Source organism: Colossoma macropomum, unplaced genomic scaffold (genome assembly GCF_904425465.1).
Source record: "Colossoma macropomum unplaced genomic scaffold, Colossoma_macropomum, whole genome shotgun sequence".
NCBI classification, from domain to species: Eukaryota; Metazoa; Chordata; class Actinopteri; order Characiformes; family Serrasalmidae; genus Colossoma; species Colossoma macropomum.
In genome coordinates this window covers 8,393,751-8,419,321 of record NW_023494791.1, presented here as the reverse complement: position 1 = coordinate 8,419,321, position 25,571 = coordinate 8,393,751, and the positions used below count along the sequence as shown (strand labels likewise).

The following is a 25,571-nucleotide window of genomic DNA, read 5'->3' as shown; positions in this document are numbered from 1 at the left end:
CAACGGCCAAAGAAAATCGAAATACTACAAACCAAAGCGCAAAAAGATGCATTCTTTCTTTGTGAAAACATAAAGCTATCAATATGCACTTAAGCACATCCCAACAATGTTACACTGTAGGGGTGGGTGATTCGGCAAAAACACACCATCACATTAATTTAAGATGCACGAAACTATCACAATTTTTACTTACTAATAGTTAGTGCCATATTTAGTGCCATATTTATAACAAATATGACTGAAAACTATTAATACAATGACTTTTATTCAATGGCTGTGTTTACATGTAAAGATTTTTGCCAATCCGATTAAATACATTCTGATTATAGATTAAGACTGAGGTGCTTACATGCACTCTACTCAACAATCTGATGGAAAGTCTCCGTTTACATTCACACAAGTAATCCGATCCAAACTAACACGCATACACAGAGTACCACTTAGTGTGGACATTACCATGACAACGAGCATGCAGTCAGAGTGAGATGAGCAGCAGTGAGCAGTGCTTGTGTTTTCAATTACATTAAAATGATGTGAAAACGTCCTTCACATGTACTCATTAAAGAAGGCCGAGAGGAAGACGTCGTGTTCTGAGACACATAAGCTGGACGTCCGTCCCACCGTCGTCTTTTAAAGATCAGAGCATAAACTGTCTCCTCTGCAGACCAGTTTCTCCTCCGCCATGTTGAACGCTATAAACTTTCACTATGACGCGATGCGCATGATCAGAATGTACTTAAACTTTCCGATTGGGAATGTAATCGGATACAGGCGTTTACATGGTTATTATTCTTCTATTTAACTGATTATTTACAGGATTACCCACCTCATTCAATTGGATAAAAATTGTATTCTGAATGGCCTCAATCGGACTATTCTATTCCGACTGAGGTGTAAACGTGGACATATTCTATTCCCATTAGTCGGATTATTAATGGATTATCGGGCTGCGTGTAAATGTGGCTAATGTTTCACATACTGTGCTGCACTGATTTCAATCTAACAGGACCAGTTACGCTCTCTTTGTAATGACACATGCATTTGGTCAGTGCTCTTGAAGTACTGACTAGTAATGCACCAATCAGATGAACTAGATTGGTATCAGCACAAATACTGACCTTATTAAATGGATTGGGTATCGGCAATGAGTCACCACTATACAGAACAATTACTCATCTGTGTGACAAAGGCACAGATGGACAATTTCAAACATGATCATGTTTGCAGTTGACGTTTTCCGCCACAGGCTCGTGTATTAACCACACCCATGTTTCAGAAAGGTTCTCCGGAGGGTGTGGCACAGCTGGAACCATGGAAACGCGATTGTAGTATTTTCTGAGGAACAGTGAGTCACATTGTGTAAAGCCACGCTGAAATTACAGCAAACTGGAAATTTACAGACCAGTCATTTCTACAGGTACGCTCAAGAGAAAGTGCAGGTGATTAAACCAAAGCACTTCAACAAACACATGAAATCAGGAAAAATCCACCTTTCATAAACAAACAAACAGTGTCTTCATGTGAGGTAATCAGATTAAGGTTCATCAAACACAGTGAAAGCTTTTTGCAGACATCAAGCAGGCAAGTCAATTTCATTTTGCACTGTAAACGTGGAGGAACCATAAAAAACCACAGTCCATCAGACCTGTTCATAAACACATTCAATAAACAAGACTCGGGAAAATTCCACATGCCATGGTAATAGTGATGTGCAATATGACTATATTTACTGTTATGATAGATGACGTCAAATTATAGCATTGTTTTTCTGTGTATATGTTGTCCGTGCTGGAGCTGCACAGATCCGACTCTCTGTCCCAGCACCGATTCAGATAACTGACCTCAGCATATCAGCCGACGCTTTTTTCCTTCTTCAATTTAAAATCTGTTTACCTCATATATAGTGCTGTTACAATTCAACAGTTCATTCTAAAACATGCATCTTTACCAGATTTTATTAAAGTAGATAAAGAATGATTTTGAAAATGAGGCACACAAAACAAGTATTTCATATTCAACCATATTCTTTTACTTTCTTTTAGACCTACGAAGTCTAACTGACCACTATAGACCACTATTTTAATCAGTATTATCTCCAAATCATCCAAATCTGCCTTTAAAGGGGCTTTTACTTTGTATAGAAGGAGCATTTCACATTTGCAAAGAAACATTTGTTTGAAACACTTCACCCTAAACAAACTAGTTTGCCTGTGATGTGATCATTCATAATTATAAGCTGAATGAGAGAATTCAGCTCCATTAATAAAAACAAAGAGAGAATTTAATGTTTAGCATGTTTTGGAATGACACTTCCAATTTAGAGCGGCTGTGTCTAAGAATCGGTATCAATACCGGATTGATCACGCCTAGCCGATACCCGATCGGTATAACGCGGTCAGTATTGATGCCGATACAGACCCAGCTTATCGGATCGGTGCACCACCGGTCAGTACTTAAAGAACACTGACTGACTGCAGGTTTCATGATCAAGAAAGCATAATTAGGCCTGGATAGATTGGATTTAGTGCAGCACAGTATATGACACTGCGAATAAAAATCATTGTATTAATAGTTTTAAATCATTTTTTATAATTTTTATGTCACTAATTGATACTTTTTTGTCTGTTACAACTTATCAAAAATACATTGTGATACTTTTCATGTATCATGAAGTTCTGTCGTGTTTTTTGCCACATCACCCACCCCTACATCATAACAGTGCTGAAATCCATTCGTTTTGCAATGAAACTAACCTGCGAAGAAATGTAGCCAAGTAAGTTAGCTATGTATTGTGCTAGCGGCTGTGCTTGATTACACCAGCATATCATGTTACCAGCAGAGGTTAAAATGGGCACAGAAGCTGCACCTTTGGTCTGTGTGAACATCAAACAGAGATGGAAATGTGAACAGTTTCCAGTACAGTCTTCATGAAATCAATTTAACTATTCAACATGATAAACCGTGCAGAGAGACAACCTCTATATACTTACACATCTCCCACTCCTCCAAGTTTACTCGTTTTTTGCCGCAATCATGCAATTGTGTTGAGTCCTTTCTGCTTTTTCATGAATTTGAACTTGCTAAATAAGTTTATTCATTGTGCCTTAATCTTCAAACAGCAGAGATCACCTGCCATTTTGTATCCTTTTAATTCCACAGCTTTTGGCTGTATAGTTATCTTGCAGAGTTTGCATAGCCAGATACGACCATTACAACTAAAGAAGCTAAATAAAACATTTGTTTATAAATGTACTAAAGTCACATATTTGCATGCAGATAGCCAGTGTTTGAAGATCTCTCTCTCTTATCAGCTCCATCAACGCAACAGCCCAATTTGCCAGTTATGTAAAGCTGGGCGGCTGGAGTTTAGAGCACTGAACACTTGGCAGTAAAGTCCTGCAGGTGAACCATTTCATAAGGTTTGTGAAAAATACTGTCTCTACCAGCAGACCCCTTAAAAACAGTAGAAAACAGGAGGCAGGTGCTCCAAGAGCACTGTTAAAAAAGCACAGGAAGAGTTCTTTATGTCAGACGGGTGGCATCATTGTTAATTTTATTAGTTAAGACTTTAAGGTTGACATTCGTCCTTATCAGAAGAGAATCAGAGTATATTTAGGATATAACTTTGATTTCAAAACTCCAAAACAAAGAATACTAAAAACAGCCAAGTAAATGGACTTAAATAAGCCATTAAAGAGGAATGTCTGATGACAGGAACCAGACATTCAAAGCATTTAATGGCTCTCAAAGCTCAATCACAAATTTATTAACTGAAATGCTTATGAAAGCCCTGCCAGATGCCTGAGACATTGTTTTACAATAATTCTGAACTCAGGTTTTGACCTAAAACACCCACGCTCACATACATATAGGGAGTTATAATGCTATATATATATAAGATTTAATGCTATATGTAAGATTTATCACTATTTGGCCAATATTAATACTGTGTATAAAAGCTGAACTGGCACATGAAGGGTCACTGGTCATTTTGGAAAGTAAATAAATCTCTGTAGCAGACACTGCGATCTCAGATTCCCATCAACCCCAATGTGTCTGTGAGTCAGCAAGTTTCTCTACAATGAATCATTTCAAATCAAAGCACTCTAAATGACTTTTATAATAAGAAAATGAAAACGTGAATTCCCCTTTAACAGGGCAACAATCTCAGTGATGCTGTGCTGCCAAATTCTCAGTAATTTTACAAAAATCTACACAAATCTATAAAATTGTAGATCTATAAAAATTTGCTGATATTTACATTTTGAAACAGATCACATTAACCTTCTTTGGGAAATCTCTATCAGCTAAGAACAAGTTTAAAGTGGAGGCATGAATCTGTTGCATGACAAACAAGTGAAAAACAAGATTCTCCAAAATACTGACATCATCTTTAAACACCAAGCTCAATCCTCTGTGAGCCGTTTCTGTAAGGCATTCTGTATGTGGTGAGTACAGTCTACTCTTATCCTAGTGACACAGTTTTCCCCCACAAAGGCTTAAATCCAGCTCCACTGAGCAGTGTGTAATCCCATCAGCCCCTCAGCTCCTCGTACACCGGCCAACACAGCTCACGGTCACATGGACTGAGGGTCAGCGCTGGGCAGAGTGGACAAACTCCACATGCACGCACTTGGTGTGGATGTAGGAGGATGGGCTGAGTCAGGGAAGAAACCGGCGGCTGCGTACACAGTGCAATGTGTGGGACTGAGGCAGCGCGATACGCACAGAGGGAGGGAGGGCGTGAGCGAGCGGGTGAGCGAGCTATGAAGTGAAGGGCCGAGTCTGGGAGCTGTCAGTGCAATGTGAGGCTGCCTCCTATCCTCGGACCACTCCACTAGGCCTGCCTACTGAGCATATGGCAACGGGCAGCTGGCTTTGAGTGGCAGTCGACAAACAAGCAGCCAGGCAGAGAACCAACTGAGTCATCATGAAGCACTTTATATACCTCAGCATCACCTCCGCCTCTCTGCATCCAGTTCTGAAACTTTATGTGTCTTTAACTTAAATTAGACTTCATTTTTACTGTACAGAAAAGCAAGCTCCAATCTCCTAGACATCACACAGGGTACACAGCAGGGCTGCAGGGGTTAGTGAATAAAGTTCACGACATCAATCCTGAAAAATGTGTTATTTTTGTTTGTTGTTTTTTTTTTTTATAAATTGTTGACATCAATATGCTCTGTATACACACAATCAGGGGCAATGTAGCTCGTTTCATGCATGCATTAACACTTCAAATCTGTATACTGCACAACCGTAAAATCACAAACGTGCCACTCATGCCACCCATAGAGTTTAACATAGACCACAACCTTTACCCTCCCACTCAGAATCAAAGTGACAAAAACTGAAATACAGTCTTATGCATAAGTTTAAAAAAAACCCGTTAAATTATTTTTTGTTGATTTTCTAAGTGAAAATAAGTTAACACTTCCTCTACAGGGAGCAAACTTAAATATGGCACAATTTCTATGTGCGGAAGTTCACAAATTAGAAAAAAAAAAGTGCCATAACTTTTGCACAGACCATTTTTTCATTTATTTTCAGCAAATAAACAGTAACTGTACTTTAAAATGTGCAGAAGTGTGTTCTCTGCAGGGAATGTTAACTTATTTTCACTGGGAAAATCAACAAGAACATGTCACTGCACATGGCTATAGAGAAATGATTACAATCTCGTACAATCTCTTACAGTAAGGAACATATAGTAATAATTATATAGGATATAGTAAAGAACATCTAACAGGATTTAGCACTCAAATGTGTTTGTGAGTTGCATACGGCTCTATTAGTGTATTAATGAAGTTAATTCAGGGCTTCATAGGCCTTGAAAAGAAAATCATCTTTGAATTCAAAAATTCATTAGAAGAACAGTCATCACAACATTTATATTTTATGCTTGCGCTGTTCGGAGGAAATAGAAGAAAATACATAATACGAAACTGTATGAGGGCCATGAATCAAAGCCTTATTACTACTGAGACAGGTGTGTTTAATTACCTGAGACTGCGTAATGTTGTTTGTGAGAAAAACTTTAATACAATTTGCAAAGTATTCAGATAAGGCTGTTATTCACTTTCCTTTTAATACAATTATTCTCTTCAGCATTTGTCCATTTGTGCTTTTTCTGTGATAAGACTGCTGACTCATAATTTGATTGCACGGCCTGAAAAGCGTGTTCCTGAAAACGTCTTTCAGCAATAAGCGCATTTGAAAATGTCAGCATGGTTCTTTCGGCTGTGGTTTTGTCAGCTTCCAGTAACTCCAAAAGGATGTGCTGCTGTACCGGAGACTTGACATTTCAAGAAATATTTCATCTGAATGCTTTGGGTGCCGATACAGCAAAGATTACCTGTTTAATTGTTTCAGAAATTTCTCATAGAATAGGAGCAGAGAGATGTCGAGGTGTGAATCTGTGTAGATAGAAGCATTTCATTCAGAAGGATGAATGCACAACTAAAATAGGAAAAAACAAATATTCAGTCAGCACCACAAGGCTGATTTCACATTTGTACACAAAGCATGCAATTCTGGGCAATTTTTACTGACCATTACTGGCACTGACTGTCTACAGAGAGAACTAATGCAGTTGAAAGCTAGTCTGGTAGTAAAGTACAAGAAGACTTGATCACGAGTGGCACATTTGTAGGACAGTGAAGCACCCATGCTTTCTGCCAATGTCAGTCAGTGCTCATCTACACTTCTTCCATCTTTCTCCACCAGTTTGTGCAGAGCTCAGGACAATTGTATGAACGTATGAAAAAAAGGCACTTCAGAGATCTCCAGTGTGTCCCAATGCGGGGGCTGCATCCTTCAAAGGACACGGTCTACGAAGGCGTGTCCTTCGAAGGCTGCTTAGACCCACAAAGGCTGAACCGAAATAAGATGGTCTGCCCTATGGTGGATTTTCTGTTTGAGTCACAGCACCGCTGTTCCCACCTTTACCGAAACGGCACTCCTGTCAAGTTCTTTAGAGGTTCTTTAAAGATGGAGCCAGAAACTTTGATTTTTGTTTTCCTTTATTTATTAGAGCTGGAGATGCTTCACCGCCGCCTACTGATGAGATTGTTTTTTTTGTTGTTGTTTTTTTAAACATTTATGTTGTTAGCTACTCTCCTCAGTTTAAACCCTATACTTACATTTAAAAGTGTACTCCTCAGCCGCCTTTCACTCCTCTGCTGGTTGCGCCATGCTCTCGAATCCTCGCCGGCACGCAATGAACCTCGGGATATGCTGGCTTGCCATGGAAACAAAGGACACATTTCTCGCATGAAGGAGCCTTTGAAATGCGACAGCCTAGTCGCGCCGCTGTGACGCAATCAGCCTTCAAACGCAGCCTCCGAAGTACGGAGCCCCCGAATTGGGACACAGCACTCGAGTACACTCTGTTGTCTCAAACTACTAGAAAGCGTCTTTCATGGCAAATGCATGTCTGGCATTACTGGGCATTTTAATAATTTCAAAAGATATTCAGACCTAAAAACATGAGGTACATGGATCTGTTGTCTGGTCAGGCTCAATGCCTTATCCTAGTCCTTCTTTCCTACCAAAGTAGACAGTTACTGACCACAACGAGTGAAAAAAAATCCACAAGACTCCTGGGGGACAATCAGAAATAGGGCTGTTAAGACTATTAAAATATGCATTACAGCAGCAAATAATTTTAAAAGGATGTAGGGGTGCTGCCTATGTACAGCACCGTAGTGTGACGAGTAACATCTAATATTCATAAGTCAAAGTGGACAGTCTTCTAAAACTTGGAGAAAACGACAGTCAAGAGAACTTGAGCATACACAAGCCTATACCGCACGGGCCTGAGCCTGTGGAGCACCAAGTTCAGGCAAAAGAAAAAGGCTAACTGCAAACAGGATAGCACAGATATAACACAATATAAAATAAAGAGTGGAATATCCCAGCCATTTATTAAACTCCTGGATCTGTTTCTCAGGTGCAAGCGCAGCAGCCAGAACAATCTGAAGTTTTTTGTGCATTCCTGAGCCAAACCTATCCTAACTATTCATGAGGTTTTTGTCAGATTTCATCAGTGATTCCAAAAATGTTTTTCAAACAGTAATCTGACCTTCAATTTCAAGCATTTTGATCTCTCCCCATTCAAAGAGATAGGAGCCTGCTCTCGCATGGCCTGGTCTTGACTGCCCGGCGGCTTTGCAAAGATGGCCTGCCGAGTAAACGGACTTCGCTATAAGGAATGTGAAGCTTGCAACAGGCATTCGAGTTACATTCTGTATTATATATACACAGTACGTAACGTTAATTCATTCTACATAGTGTGCAATTTCAAAAGGTTGGTGCTAGATTGGATCAGCGGGAGAGAGGCACTCTGCTCTGTGTGATGAAAGCATTCGAATACCTGACCACCTTTATCATTCTGAATGCCACACATCATTGTGCTCTCCAGTCATGGCTGAAACATTCAAAAGTGGGTAAAATGGTCAAAAGTGTGAGCTCCCTTTTACGACATTGAATTTTCCCCAAATTGGGGCTGCTGCTGCGTGCTGATGCCTCAGACATTATAATAAAAACTTATATAAAATATATACTTATATAAAAACACATCAATTTTTTCTTTTTATTTAAGAAGTTGAAACGGGAAAATTTGAACAAGAAGCTCACGAAAAGCAAGGAGCTTCAGCCTCAGTAGTGTTAAAACTACAGGTAGGACAGTTTGATAGTCTAAATGTCCTTATAGGAAAATGTTACCAGCATTAAAAGAATAATTAGGATATTTTGATAGCTTAAATCAGCAAATGAAGAAGAAAAAAAAATAAAAATCATCAGGAAACAGTAGTAATATTAAGCTGAATCTGTACTCAAATAAAATTTGGTAGCTATAGCACAGCATAAATCACTAACTGCGATGTAGCCCTAGTCTGAACTTAGTGTGAGCTGTCCTGATAGTCAAGGTTAACTAATTCTTTTATTGTTAATATTTTCAACTGTAGGGAGAGGACCACAGCGTTTTCACATCTTTTCATTTTGAATCTTTTCATGTCATGTCTTTGTTTTTGGCACCAAATTATGGATCGTAGTATCAATAATTGTATTGATAAACCGTATCGTATCAATAAAATCCTAATGATACCATCCCTGTTAATCGCCACATAAAGCACTGTGATTAAAAAATTAGTAGTCTTTTTGTTCGTTGTATGCAACAAATACAAGGAGAATTCAACACATTTTTGCAAAACGTTCCCCAATCAGAATTGCTAGCGGTGGTGATAAAATGGCTACATTTGAGATGTAGGCATCGTGACCCCTGGTTCCTGTCGCCACTGTGAGTCGGGATGTTTCTCTAGAATGGGGTATTTCACATCAAACCACTCTGACTTTGTTTACATTTCAACAACTGAATTATGCAACAGATTTGAAAAATCAGTGTAATTCCCCTGTAAGTAGCCAAGTTGGCTAATTAACTGATTCTTAGCTGATAAAGAAAATCTTTTTGTTCAAATTCTGTTTGTTATAAAGTAAACATATCTGTAAGTTCTAACAACTGTTAAAAGAAACTGACATCAGCTTAAATAATTGCAATTAGGCAATTACATACTAACTATGACAGGCCAAGGGGCAACACAAATAGGCTTCTCACTGTGTAGGACTGCTAGCATGCTCTCAGTATCATATATTATCCAGAGCTACTGGAAACATACTTAGACTTTAAGTGCCACCACAGTACAAAATGTTTAAGTGAGTTAAAAGGAACGGTTTAGCGAAAAATCTAATTTGCACAATTTTCCACTTAGGGCTGGAGCTACAAGGCTAACATTGTTAAAAAACATTAAAAGTTAGTCAAAACAAATTGTTTTCATAAATACATCCCTAAAACTTCTCTCAAGTGGCACGAACCTCACCCAGGCCTTCACTATGGTCATGAAGACTTGCTGATGTGGTTTAGGACACAGTATGACTTACTGTGAACTATAAAAGCTAAAGAGTCTTAGAGACCGTACTAAAACAAAACACTCTCTGTCCACATTGATCTTGTTCTGTAAACTCGGAGGGCTGCAAATTGCTTTAATGGGCTTTTATGTTGCAAGACGTCCACGTTTAGCGCAGTTCTTCAGCAACAAGGAGCAAACAGAATACAAAAAGCTGAACCAGCTCACAAACCCATACAGAGAAAGAGCTCTCTCTCCAAAAAGGACATAACAAAAACAACCTGCAACATCCACGAAATACTGCGCACATCGGTGCATAAACCCCCAGACCTCTTGTCAGCTCTCAGCATCCCACTTAACACACTAATGACCATATCTGATTTCTTTGTTTTTCCATTTTCTTTGGTTCATGTTAGAAATCAACATAATTTATGGTCATTTTTATTTACATTTTTGCTCGTTAAAAGTACAGACAGCTGCAGCTACTTCCTAAAATTCCACCGCTCTGCTTGTACAGGCCGTTTCCATCAAATCATGCAGCGAAGATTACATCCTATATATTCAGCACGTCCAACTACTAATTGTTGTCGCATTAAATACATTTTTGATTGAAGAACAAAATGAAATAAACACATTAAAATTTACATTCCCTCGTTTTACAAAGTAGAGACAATTTTTACTGCATGACTGCTCAGATGTTTGCTGTAATATTTTTACATTTTATTTTTACATTTACAGTTCTATGTCTTTGGTACATATACTATATGTATTTGGTTAGTGCAGCCTTTATACAGTTTTTTGTCTTCATCAAGGTTTTCTTGCTTGCGCCCATATACTGAAAAGACAAGCTCAGCTTCCAATACAAGCTCTTTCAACCCTGTCAGTGACTCATACTTAGAGCTGGGCGATATGGCCAAAAATGTTATCACGATAAACAAAATTCATATCGTTCGATATCGATATCGTGTTTTAAACTATCCTTTATGAGGATACATGACGAACACTCGCCAAACAGTGGAACATTTCACAAATCTGTCATGGGAGAGTGGGAGAGAGTGTCTGGTGAGCTGTTTTTTGCCAGCTGGAAAAGCACAGCTATTTTGTAACAGTCATAATTTAAGAAAGAAAACAGATTATTTTAGCTGGTGCCGAGCGCTCGGCTACCCCGCTACAAATGACATCACAGTATTCAGACACCAGAAGCGACGACTGGATTTCTCTATACTATCGTAGTAGTTTAAGGGGTGAACCGCAAAATATCAACACCAGACAAACGGAGTCCTCCTTTTAGGTACGTTTAAACTGAAAGCAGTGCTTTTGTGTCGTGTTTGATCTACAGTATCATCAGTTCTCCGTGTTGTGTGAGTGACAGTGCACTGCTTCAAGTTAGCCAGCTGCTAAAAACAGCTAGCCTGGAAAGATAGCGTAGCGCTCTCCAATGCCTCACAGCTTCCTCAGTTTACTTTAGTTTAAATCAGGGCTGTAATTTACATGAACCCACTTCTTTCCTTCACTTTCGTTGCTTGGGAATGCACTAATACTAAATTACGACTGTCCGAGCGCTGTAACAGTGCTGTAGTTGTGAGGATTGTGATTTAACGCTGCTAAAGTTGTTAGGATGTACAGAAAGAGGTGAGTTCGCTGTAGGACAGTATAGTTACTCCACTGATCTCGTCACTCACACTCGGTCACAGGAGAACAGGTCGCCTGTCGCTCCGGTCAAACAGGGAATGTATAACTCTGCGTTTCAGCCGTTGCTAACGACTCATTTTACTCGTGGCCCCCTCTCTAATCATGTAGAAAAACTCGGAAGTGCGCCCTCTCCTGGCGACAGCAGAGTAGTGTCGCTTTCCTTGTAGTAGAAAACGCCACAAAGGCTTTCGCTGAACGTGGAAGTGCGAGAGTGGTGTATTATATCGAACATTTATCGAACATGTCGTATCGCTCTATCGAGGAAAAGTTATATCGCGATAATTATCGTTATCGTTTTATCGCCCAGCCCTACTCATACTACATATATTTTTCACATCAACTATGCAGATATGTTTGTATAATTTTATTAAAAGTTTGAGTCCCTTTTTTGAGCCTCATTAATCTTACAAACATCACTGACTATTAAAACACTATTATCTATCTGTTAATCTTAAAGATAACAAATGTTTATGTTACTATTTTTGCAGCCTATAATGTCTAAAGCTCAAAGCAGTTTATTGTGATGTTGACTGAATAAGTTGTTACGAGCTGCATTCTTGCATTCTTCCACACTGCAAACATCCAATTTATTGTAAATGAATGTTGGCGCCAATTATCATTTATCTGTGTCCTCAATAAACCAATAACCTATTTGGCCCAGAAAAAAGGGAAAAACACACACACACATACATAACACTGATGTGATGGTGGTGTGTTAGTGTGTGTTGTGCTGGTATGAGTGGATCAGACACAGCAGTGCTGCTGGAGTTTTTAAAAATTGTGTCCACTCACTGCTGTGTCTGATTTACTCAGACCAGGACAACACACAATAACACACTTGTTTTGGGGGCTAACAAAGTATGCAGAGAAACAGATGGACTACAGTCTGTAACTGTAGAACTACAAAGTGCACCTATATAGTAAGTGGAGCTGATAAAATGGACAATGAGTGTAGAAACAAGGAGGTGGTAATAATGTTATGCCTGATTGGTGTATATGTATGTACGCACGTGTATATATATATATATATATATATATATATATATATATATATATATATATATATATATCTGAACTTGAACCGCCTGAGTTTACACCTCATTTAGACATCATTTAAAGCTATAATATGTAAGCTTTGGGGATCCTCCATGGTGGAAATGTGTAATTGCACATATTATGCAGTAGAAAACACTTTGTAATGTGGGTTGTGCTTTGAACTTCCTTCCGGAGTGGACGAATCTGATGACTGAATACAAACTGAAAGAGCATTCAAAGAGAACACAGTCAAAACTAGGTGATGGACGTGTCTTCTGAGGATGTGAGTGAATTATCTACTATTGTCATTGTATCTTCATCAGTATTATGCTGACTCTGCATTTAATACCAGGCCGGACCTTTTTTTCCCTAAGCTGTGCATGTGATGTTGATGCATAAAGACGTATGATATGGTCTGAAAAAGTTCTGTGAAATTCAAACCAACAACTCTGACTTTTATATCATATATAAATCTTGGTGCAGCTTTAACAATTCAATTTTTAAGTCACAAAAGACTAAAGACTAACAAAACATTGAATAAAAATGTGAAATTTACATGTCTTTGAAATAGCAGTGTTATATGTTCATCCAAGGCATAACTAAAAAATGAACATTTCAAACGAATCAGAACAAGATTTATAGATTTTTTTCCTCATCATACTAAACTTAGCCACTGGATCTAAATGGGTTAATACAGAGTGCCAAGGATGGAGGGTGGACAAACCGGATCTAAAGAGGAAGGCAACAGGTACAGTCAGGTTTTCAGAAAAGCTAACCCCCACCACACCCCCTAAACCTCTCCCCCTGAGCAATTTTATAACCCATTTGCATAGCACCTCTGACAGTTCCCTCCTATCCTGAACCAGTGGGGCCCTGCAAGGGAACAATGCAATTACACAGCATGAGAAGCAATAATAAAAACCTGAGAGAGACAACAGAGCTGGTAGGAGGGAGGAAACAGTATTGCCATCCTCATTTCAGTCAGCTACCTGCCACACTGCAGCTAAATGGTCTCTTCATAAGCATCCAAGGCACTAAAGCAAAAAAGCTGAAAGCCAGCACTGGCAATGAAACACACACTCCGGAACGAGGCGGGAAAGCAGCGGGAGACATGTCGAACGCTACTCACGTAAGCCACGTGAAATGGACTAAATCAATTTCTACTACAGGGAGAAGAGAGCAGAGACGTTGGACCACATTAAAAGATCTGTCGATGTAATATTTTCAGGATGAAGCCTCAAACGTAGCCACACAAGCCTTAAGCGACATCAAAGCAGCTATTACAAACAGTCTACAATACTAAAATAATCCAAAGTACTGTTCAGTCCGCTTCAAGTGTGTTTCCACAGATAGATCCAGAGCTACATCTGAAAGTCTGCGCTTCTTCATCTTCAGCCGAGCTGGAAAATTATACCAAAAATGGGCAGAAAATGCGCTGCAATCAGGACTAATCACTACTGACAATACCTCTCCAATCAAAGTGTTGCACGACAGCTTGCAAAACAATTACAGAAATCTTAGAAATGAATCTGCTGTCTGCGGTAGCCATGTAGGCAATTCATCACAGGGAGAAGTGCATTACTGCACCAAAGAAAATTAACCATTTCCACTTGTTCTTAAAAGGTCTGAATCAAGCGTTTAGGTAAGTAACAGAGCTCTCCAATTATAATCTGATCAAGTGACTAATAAAACACTGCTGAAATAAAATCCCAAAAAAACATGAGAAAATCCGAGATACTTAAATGTAACCAGACTGTTGGTCAGAGTTCCAGAGCGAGCTACATAACCTGTCTTTGGAAGAGAGAGAGTCAGGCCAGCCGCTAAATTCCAGCATAGCAATATGTCAATATGTCACCATTGTTTCTGTGATGCTGACTCTGAAACGCAAACATGTGTCACTTAAATTAATAAGCATTCATTTACATTCCACATCTGCAGAAAAAAGGACTTTTTTTAGTATGAATTACCACTCTGGCACAAAACACTAAGAAAAGTAGGGGCATAGTAAGCTTAATAATAACAATAATAATAATAATAATAACAATAATAACAACAACTAAAGAACTAGTGCGATTTATCTTCTTTTCTTCCATTTCCTTTTTTTCAGTAAGGTCTTCTTGACATCTACACATCCTTTCAGACCCACAGCGCTGAGTCGTCTTCTCACAGTGGAAGGATGGACAGAAACACCTGTGGATGTTTTCAGATCTGAAGCAGCTTGACTTTCTCCTCTCTCTCAAAGATGAAAGCTTTAAGTGTCATTTATCTGGTGAGGATGGTTTTGGTGGTCGACTTGCAGGTTTGTTAGGAGCTCCTTATGCAAGTGGATTATCTTCTATCTAATCTTCTCGGAAACATCTACTGAAAAATGATATTACTCGTCTTAAGAGTGGTCTGACTTTTGCACTGTACTATGCAATGATGTATGTACAAAGATAGTTAGTGCCACTGGTCCAAAAAACCAAGAATGGTCAGCAGGAAAACGTATCTGATAAGGAAATAAATAAGAGTAATGAATTCAGGAAAACTAAAAAGGATACACAGCGTGGTCATGTGGTCAAAATCAAAAAGCCAGCCATGCTGGGAGCTGGCAACATTTAGACAAAGTAAAAGGTCATTAGCTCTGTATTAGTTAAGCGTGGCGAGAAGCAGAGAATGAGCTCATTACGGCGCCAGTGATCTTACATTTATTTACAGGGCAATTAGAGCAAGAGAGCAGCAATAGCCTTGCAGGTTGGGTCAGCATGTGGTAAGAAAGAGAAGGCAGAGATGAGCCATAATGCCATTCAAAGAGGCAGTCAAGGGAAGCAGATACACCTGCGTAAAGCGCAGAGGCACGTCAGGCCTGAGGACAGATGGAGACGCCAAGTGAAGCGTGAAGTAATATTTCCCTTTCATTAACTCACTGGTGAACGAACCTACAGAGAGAGACACATACAGACACCTGCCTTCAGCCCAGTGTTGCCTTCAGCTCTTTCCCGCTCTGACCATTTCCCCCCTTCACCTCCAGGCTCTTTGGAAAGAAGCAGCGATTTCATGGCTCACGCTCGGCACAGGGAGGACGATTTACTGCGGTTATTCAACAGATGTTACAACAGCTTGTGATGGAAGAGTCCTAAAGAGATGCCAGCGCGAGCCAGCCATACACTTTAGACTGGTGGGCTGCAGGAGGGGCAGCCACAGAGAGGGACATATTTCATCTTCACTCTTATTCAGCTCATTTTCTGAGCTCTTTGACCTTTTGCTGTAGCAGAAAACAGGGAAGCGAACACAGAATAAGTGGAAAAAAACAAGTGTTTTCCAGCTTCTCACTTCAGCAATCAGGAACAAGCAGGAGCACTGCAGGGTTTGTTTGGAGAGTTCCAGAAGAACATGCAGAGAAAACTGGGATGGTGAGGGAACTGCATGGTTGGAGACGCCAATTTAAACTGAGAAGAACTGCATAAGCAACAACTGAATCACACTCCTCTGAATAACACTCCTCTCCCGCAGACACAGAGTTTGCTTTGCCTACTAAAACATGTCTGGCTAGCAAGCTTAGAGCATTGAGCTGTGTCGCAACCAGTGATTATTTCTAAACTGACCAAGTATTACTAATTAACTATCTAACTTATGTTATCTTTTGGTTGTAATTCAAGTGTTTTGTCGGTGCGACAAGCACGTTCTTCTTTTAAGGTGCTACGAAACAATGTAGGCCATATCACTTCCATCACTTCCTGTCATGCACTATAATCTGTCAAAATAACTGATGGCTTTATATGAACTTGCAGAGCATGCTGAAAATAAAAATCCACAACGTTGACTGTGTTGTCCACCAATTGTGGACCTAAAGCAAACATATACACTCTTAAAAACGGCACAGACATATGGTTTGAAGAACAGCCTTTAACTGGTATATAACTAGGGATGCACGAGTGGATTCACACGCCAAATTTCGACGAGTTCGGCCGTGTGTGTTGCAATTTTATGATGGAAATAACATAGATGAGGCAGGTGAGTTGGCTCGCACTGTAGTTGAATGCTGCTGCTACCGATAACAAAATGTCATAGTACAATTACATGTCACAGTGTTTGTTTTTGTTTGTTAATGTCATCTTTTGTACTTCAAACTCGGCCAGTCAGAGCAGAGAACAGTTACTGACCATCAGGGACAACGTTTCACCTGATATCATTCCTGAGTTTATTCAAAAACCTTCAGAGTTTTTGGAAATCCTCACAACGGGCACGATGACTTTGTTCAAACTGGCGACGAGGCAAGGCAGGAGCACTCGTATGACTGAGGCAGCATGGGTTTCGTTCACCTTTATCGTCTTTATTCCTCTCCAATCTGCGATCGCTATGCAACAAAATGGATCTATTTCTGCTAAACAAAACCAACAAGGACTTCTAGACCTCATCTGCCCTTGTTGTTTACAGAGTCCAGGCTTTCTGAACTAACATCAGACAGCGCAATGCACCTAACCTGGCTTCCAGCTGCACAGGCAAAAACCAGGGGAGGAGGAATCTGCTTCTATGGTGTAAAAACATCACAGTACTGTTAAAATCATGCAATTCTCATCTAGAGTCACTTTCCATCAACTGCAAACCATTCTAGTCTCCCAGAGAGTTTTCTTCTTTCATTTTGGACACTTTATAATCCGCCAGATGTACCTAGAAACGATGCAATGTGTAGAAACTGATGGCTGATCAGATAGCTGAACGTAGAAAGAGAGAATCCGGACTGGCTACTCATCATTTTGGAGACTTTTAACAATGCAAACCTAACGAAGGAAATGCCCAAATACAGACAGCATGTCACCTGTGCCACAAGAGAAGAGAACATTTTGAATCATTGCTACACAACTATTAAAAATGCTTATCACGACATCATGCGCACGGCTCTTGGCCATTCCGACCACAAGAATGTTCACTTCATACCAACATATAGGCAAAAACCACATTTTTCACTGTGAGAAATAAAGGTTCTGTGCAGGTACATTTTTTGTTCATCAAGGTACAAACAATGTAAATGTTCCCTCAAAAGGTGGTTTTAAGGTCCAACTGTGTACCTTTTTTTTTCCAGTGAAAAGTTTTAAAACAGAACAGTAAAATAAAAAGCCTGGAGACGAGACGGGGTGTGTGGAGTCAACATAATTTAGGAAAACATAATTTCAATGGATTATGGTACAGTTATTTTCCCCGACTAAAGGTGCTGAGATGTACCCTTGAGGGTCCCACCCCAGTGACAGGAGGGGTACTGCCCCAGTGACAGTTTCATACCTTTATTTGTTGATACTTTTATTTTTAGGAGTATATACAAAATCATACACACAGCAGATAAGAAAAGGGCTTCTGGAGAACGGTGGAACCACTCTTACAATAAAGTGACGTTATTGTACTGATATTCTGGTATAGAAACACTGTCTAGCTTTCTTCCTTGAACTGAGCTTTACGGTGTGTGAAAGTGGGAGTTGGACAGCTAAGCAGTGAGGACTGCTGAATGCTTCCTGAGGCAGTAGATACACAGCATATTCCCTTTCCCGGAGGTGGCAAAATACCTGTTGCAACAAAATATCTGTTGCCAAGACCGTCCTGTCAAGACCGTCTGTGAAAATTTTAAAGCGAGGCACCAAATCCTCCTCGGCTCTGAGCTGTTTTGAATCCTGAGGCCAAATTTGCTCCGCTTATCTCTCTATGTTGTGGCAGGATTTCCTGTTTCCACTTTTGCATGTGTTTATTCAAATGTTCAGGATCTAGTTCCACCCCCTCACCACCCGTCCGTGGCTTTAAACAACCAGTAAAAAAATAAATAAATAAAATACAAAATATGTTTGGCTTGCAGACGAACCACAAACTCCAATCTGGGATTTTGCTCATCTGTCACTGTCACTGCTGTTATTCTTCCAGACGGAAAACAGCAGAGGAACAAGGACACTGGGAAATCTGGTCCGCTTCAGCTCTTATTAAGTTAGCGCTGAAATTCAGCATGCCAGTATGTCCCTGCAGGGGTCCCTCTCATAACTCCTAACCCATGCAGCCCCCCCCTCCCAGTTTCCTGCGTCTGGTTTACAGTGGATTCTTCACTGTCCCGGCGCACCCTGAGCCGCACAGTGGGGCACTGTGAAGGAACGCTAACACAAATTCCCATACAGGCACCAGTGGGGCCCCAAATGAGGCTGTGCCTCTTTCATCACAACTCCAATATCACCAGCAAGCCCCCACGAGCTTGGCAAAGTTTTACCAGCTCGGCTTCATATGAGTTGTCAGCTGCAAAACCCTCCGAGACCTCAGAGAATATTGGACACAGACACTTCTAATCCAGTATGGACTTTTTTTTCTTTTATTGCTTTTAGTCAACTTATTGTATTTCTCACCCCATAGGCTGAGGGCAGAGTCACCAGCAGCCTGTCCACTTACACAGCCAGTCTCACTTGAATTAAATGCGGTTACTGAGTTGGGTTATCCACAGTTTACATTTTTTCTAAATTTCATATTTCACTAACTCAGAGGTAAAGTTTTTACTGATGTACCACCATTTCAGCATTATCAACAATATATATTAGAAACTAGAAGACATATGTAGCCTTTAGTGGTTGCTTATATGAACAAAACAGCTACATTTGCACTGCAGAATCCTGGTTCTGATCACTAACATTGTGAAGACAACAGTAAATTTAATTATGACCATTTTTCTTCAAAACACTACATGAATGTATACTTGCATTAGGGATGTGCATAGGTACTTAAGTAGTCTGTCATCCATTCAAGGTGCCAGTGATCAAATACTGAAATCACTATTCGGGTATTTGTTGTGTTTCATTACTGGAAGACAGAGAAAATATACAGACCAAAAATTCAGTCAAACCCAGATTTTATGTTTTAAGATAACTGTAAAATGACAAAGTTGGCTTGTATTTGCAAATATGTTATTTTATACTTTGCTACTCCAAAATGTCCATTGACATGCATATGCGTTGTTAACAGGGTTGTTGCAAAATACCTGCTTTTGATACCTTTGATACCTTCTAATAATTTCATTAAGCGTGCCCTGATTCTTTTTTTTTCCTGTTTTGATAAAAATTGGTTAGTTTAAACAAAGTGGAATCACTGTAGCTGCAGATACTATGAATTTTAGGATTCCTCTTTAAACTAGTTCAGTAAGGTAGACATTTAACCACTTTTTTACGTTCTGAAAACGGTCCTCACTGCTGCAGGCTGTAGATAATACCTGATTATGCCACCTCTCAGACAGTGGAGTAAACAAGAGTGCAAAAATAAAGAACTCGAAATGGATCTGACTTATATTTCTGCAGATATCTGACCCATTAAAATACACAGGGATCAGACATCCCTAAATTAATATCTCTAACAGTAAAAATTAAGACACTTTCAGACATTTTATGAGCAGAAATTTTCAATATCTACTTTAAGACATTCACAATCTGCAATAATCCTGGGTAAGGAGGTGACTGAGAATGTTGAGACAGCACAGCGTTTGTCGTTAAATAGGCCAGGCTGACATTCGGTCCAGAAATAGTTAAAATATTTGGCACATGCTGGCACACTGTCCACTAAAGAGGGAAAAAAAACACCTGTAGAAGACGATGAGTTTGCATCAGCATCCAGTGCACGACCGGTTAGCTGTAGTTTTAGCCCATTAGCTCATCTGAGGCAGCCTCCATTATGTCACCCATCCAAGACCTAAACCTACCGACCTCCCTCACCTGTTTTTGAATAATAAAACATGGTTTGAAATAGGGGTGGGAATCTCTAGGCACCTCACGATTCGATTACGATTCAGAGGGCTGCGATGTGATTATAAAACGATTATCAATGCATCTCGATGCATCTTTTTTTTTCTCTATACATCATTTCTATTTTCTCACTGTCTGAGGACTTGGTACTTTAAAGCAAAGTATTTGTAATGATCCATAATGAATTTACTTCCAATATCTTTTATTAATAAAACAAATGGAAGTGATGTGGCAAGTGAACTAGAAGGCTCTCATTCACTGCTTTTGGAGCACGTGAGATGCTGCTGCCACTCATCTAAGATAAAATGCGCAATTACGGTGAAATAAGATCCAGTGGTGATGGATGTTCCCGCAGCACATGTTACAGCCGTCCGGCCCATTTTCGTTAGTGATTTCATAACTTCGGTTTTGGTCTTGTTGTAGAGAAAGGGCAGAATCGCTGTGTCAGTAAAATATCTTCTAGACAGGTCGTGTGCACCATAGCGTGTAAGCCGTGGTTCTCAACGACTGAGAACTGGCGTGCAGACTGCAGGTCACATAGCAGCGATACGTTATTCGCATTTATACGCAGCGCAGTTGGTTTCCTGGAACGTTAAATCTGCAACGAGAGACTGTCAAAACACTAAAACGTTGCGAAGATGAAATCACTTCTCTTTCGAATTTTCCCCAGTCCACCTTAAATGGTGCTGCATTTACATTCGGCGCCTCAGTCAGAATTTAAGGTGGAACGGGAAAATTCAAAACAAGAAGCTGGCGAATAAGAAGCGACTTCAGCCTCGTAAGACAGCCAAGCGCTGAGAGACATTTTACAATAAACAGATCTACTTTTGAGCAAAGTTTTCTGGCTGAGATGGGAGGAAAGCGGCTACAGCTAAAGCTTAAAGCACAGCAAAGTAAATCTGTGCTCTTGTTTATATCGTTTAGCCTATACTAGCACATACTGACACATACTGGACTCCCAACATTGTTTGATTTTTGTTGAAAGGACAAAATGGATCTTCTTAACATTTGGGTTGTGACTCCTGATCTAACCTGGCTTTTAATGCAGAGGGAGCCGGTCGGATTTCTCGCTCATCCAGTAGTGTTTTTGTTATGTGCCGCCACAGACTGTCCGGGCGCTGCACTTACCCACTTCCAAGTTCCGCCCTTTGTGTTCCGTCAACATTACGTTATAAATTAAATATTTAGAAAATCGATTGTTGACTTTTGTGAATCGATTCAGAATCGTTCACGTCAGCATCGCGATGCATATAACAATCAATTTTTTCCCGTACCCCTAGTTTGAAATGTATACTCTGTGTGATCATACATTTTTGTATAACACCAGTGCTGTCCCCTTAAAAAGGTAAGCGCACAACCTTACAGTAATTTCATCTGAAATATTCTTGCAGTTTTTTCCTCCTTCTTTGGGTTTAACCAAATATCAGCCCATGATCTCTTACAGATATACAAATATTAGTCAGAATGCACATCACTAACCTGTATATGAGCAAATAGTACTGAAAATGACACTGCAACATCAGTGAAATCCCCCCTGAACATCTCCTCAAACACAAGCAGCAAAGCACATACACAAGTCATAGGCTTAATCAATGATGACGTCAACTCCATCATCTGAATCCAATACCAACGTGAATGTTTTGGCCAAGCTTACTTTGAGTGAAGCTATCTCAGGTATTAATTTATTCCCGCAATCCAGGCATAGCAGAGAAATCTATTCCAGGCATGTTGAAACATCCACTCCAGAGGTACTCGGTACTCCCACTACAGAGACAGAGAAGAGGCACAATATATTAGAAATAAGGGGTTTCAATTTCCAACAGACACTATCACCACATAAAGAGATCATTTTAGTGAGCAGTGTTCGGACGATGGATTTGGCTAGGTTACTGCAAGACACACCATTCGAGGACGCACTCATCAGCTGCTATGGAAAAGGCTGCAGTGACTTAAGCAATTCCTATAGAGAACAGCCCACTGCCAAGACAGCCTACTCTCAGCTCTATCGCTGGAAATGCAGGAGCTGGGCCAAAGCACATCGAACACGACAACCGTTCATTTCCATGTGTATCATGTGCACCAAAAGATGATAGTGTAAATGTGCACAAATGAGCCAGATGCGTGCGTGCGTGTATTCCAGCAGGACAGAAATGGCAGCCCAACAATGAAAGAGATTTGTAATCACTTTACGTTTCTTAATAGTGGATGACCTCTGGCTGTGTGTTCTTGGGGGAGGCTGAAACATTGCTGAAGCGGCTCTTTTCGGTCCCCTCACGTGTGACTCACAGCTCCTGGGAGAGGATGCGCCATAATGTGCAACCTGTAAAGTCGCTGAAAAAGGCTGAAGCCAATGGCAATCCTTGGATATCTGCAGAAATCTTCAGGTAGCAATGCTGCAAGAGTGGGATAGGGCCAGTGAGACCACACTTAAAGATAAACAACCTGCACTTAGAGCAGGGGTGTCCAATCTTGCCCACAAAGGGCCAGTGTGGCCGCAGGTTTTCATTCCAAATTTTTTCGGATAAGACTGGAAACACCTGACGTAGAGAGCACAACAGGCAATGAGCAAACACCCTGTCCACAACTAATGGTGTATTTACATTAGTTTGGCTAGACGTGCTGGTATTTGGTAATGTGGTATACTGCAATATTAGTGCAGTTGCGTAGAGGTGGACAATATCGTGATGGCATGATATACAATATGTCACAATTTTTACTTCTTGTAATACACAAAGCATTGTCTCATTTAAAAGATACTACCAGAAACTATGAATTCAGTTATATGTACTCACATATTTCACATGCTGCACTGCACTTCATTCAATTAAGCAAGAATAACTACGCTTTCGTTGTAATCAACCATGCAAGGAAGGTTTTCTGAGTACTGAAGAAATCTACGATATGCTCAGAAAAAACAAACTGTGATGAAATTTATCACAATAACGATAAATACTGTCATATTTCCCAGACCCTACAGTTGCAGAATTTTTAAAAAGACAGAGCAGTTCTGCTTTTAATAAACTGGTCAAGGTCACATGCCGATCATGTGTTACGTTCCCTAGCTGCCTTGATCAGAAATGCTGATGTAAACAATAGTGAGCACAGCTGCAGCAAAGCAGAAAGTTGTGTTACAAACCACCAGAACCATCCTACCCATTCTGAGAGAGAGAGAGAGAGAGAGAGAGAGAGAGAGAGAGAGAGAGAGAGAGAGAGAGAGAGAGAGAGAGAGAGAGGGGACAATTCTGTCTGTGGCATCGCTGGGAATCAAACTTGCCATGATAAGGTCGACGCTAAGAGAGTACAACTTTTATTTTTAATGATATTTTATTGCACATATATAACCACCTATTAAGGATGTGAACGGGTATTCAAGTACTCAGTTAACCAATCAAGGTGCCAGTAATACTGAAAGAGCATTCATTGTCTCATTACAGAAAGATGGGAGAAAATATACTGGCTAGTAATACAGTGAAACTTTTGTTTTTTGTTTTAACAGGACTGTAAAATGTGCCAAGTTTGCAAGTAATTATGTGCATTATATTATACTTATAACATATAACACATTGTCTGCTGAGGAGAAAAGACCTCGTGGAGAGGACAACAAGTCCATCAGCATCCAGGGCTGCTGGCTCTAGTTACCCTATTAACTAACCTGAAGCATCCTCATCTGACATGAACACCTACCGACTTCCTGTGGCTATTTCTGAATAACAAAACTTAAAAAGATTTCTCTGTCTGTCGCTATATTTCTGTGCAACATCAGTGCTGTCACCTTAAAAGGTACGTCTACAGCCCTACCTTTTTTTGGAACACACATCCTCATCACCTGTCTGGTACTGCTGTTTAAAAAAAATAAATAAATGACATACAGAACATTTTTTGTTTAGCTTAAAATGTGTTTTTTTTTGTATTAAATATATCATCATCATCATCATCATCATCATCATATTGTAAACCATGACAAAAAGTAAGGTAATTATTAGGATATAAAATGTTTATATCAGCACATGCCTACTTCCTGCATGGCAAGGTCAGTGAACACAGTTGAGAGCCTGCAAAATCCAAAAGAAATCTTACCAAGTCAGAATGTATGCAATGTTTAGAGTTTCTGGAGTAGTACATCATGAAATTAATATTTTCCATTATGCTGATACAGTTGTAACAGTTTGGGATGTTGAAACTGAACTTGATTAATTATTGCAATCAACATCAATCAAAACATTGACATCCAACCAAATATCTTCCCACTTTGAATCTTAAAGGGACAACAGTAGTGTGTGAATATATGGGTTTTAGTATTGTTATTGTTTGTCATGGATTGCAGGAACCGCAACATGTGATAAGTGCAATAAATGTTTCATACATTGAGTTACAGACAATAGTGATGCAAACACCACCTGCCTTCTGATCTGCATAACATTCAGCTCAGCTCAATATTTCTGATGCTTCACATTGCCCAAATTCAACGTGCCTGTCCAATCACGCTCCGTCTGACGCCACAGAAAACGAATCAGATCTGTTACAGTTTACTGCCGTGCCCGACCAATATAAACGCACCGTAACCTCGCGCAGCTTAACTGAACTCTCTGTTTTCACAGAGAGGGTCACTCAGACGGTATCAGCAGTGCTCCACTACGTCAGCCTAAGCGCTGGATCACTTACATTACCGCTCTGCTCGTAACATGAGTGCAGACATGTGACTGACAAAAATAGGCCTCAGTCTGTGTGAATAAAGGCACTGTCTCACATCCAGGAGTACTCATCCTAATCTTCCAACAAAAGTGAAGACACACAGAGGCAGAACCTCATCCACAGGGCAACTGTGCAAAAAAAAGACCCCTGTCTCAGCACCAATACTGGCACTTTAAACACAGTGTCTGTGTCGGCCATGGGGATAAAAATACTTAAGAACAGTATCACAAAGCTATTACTGACACGCATACGCGCTGACTAGTGCACACATGCTAGTAGAAGGAAAGTACATGAACATGTTGGCGATGTGGGTTGATAAGCAGCAGTAAAAACGCTTATGGCAAAATCTGTAAAACCAGTATTTCGTAGGAAAAACACGTTAGTGGAAGCCCCTTACTTACATGGCTGAGCCAGGCATCTTTCAGTAAAAACCCATCTACTGCTGTTTAGTCACCTCCAGTCCGAGTTAATGTTAGTCCAGGTTGTTTTCTGAAGAGTGAACACTAGAAAAAGATAA

General features: G+C 40.0%; 1 protein-coding gene across 3 annotated transcripts in view; it reads right to left on the bottom strand.

Moving 5' to 3' along the window:
* The window catches only part of tjap1 (tight junction associated protein 1 (peripheral)), a 136,046-nt gene that overhangs the window by 60,469 nt on the left and 50,006 nt on the right, over window positions 1-25,571 (bottom strand). For 2 of the 3 annotated variants that reach the window (XM_036573771.1, XM_036573770.1), the window contains one exon: window positions 22,017-22,126. The exons of the other annotated variant lie outside the window; for it this stretch is intronic. The gene's annotated coding sequence lies outside the window, so the exon portion shown is untranslated. The remainder of the gene's footprint in view (window positions 1-22,016; window positions 22,127-25,571) is intronic. 3 annotated transcript variants of the gene reach the window in all.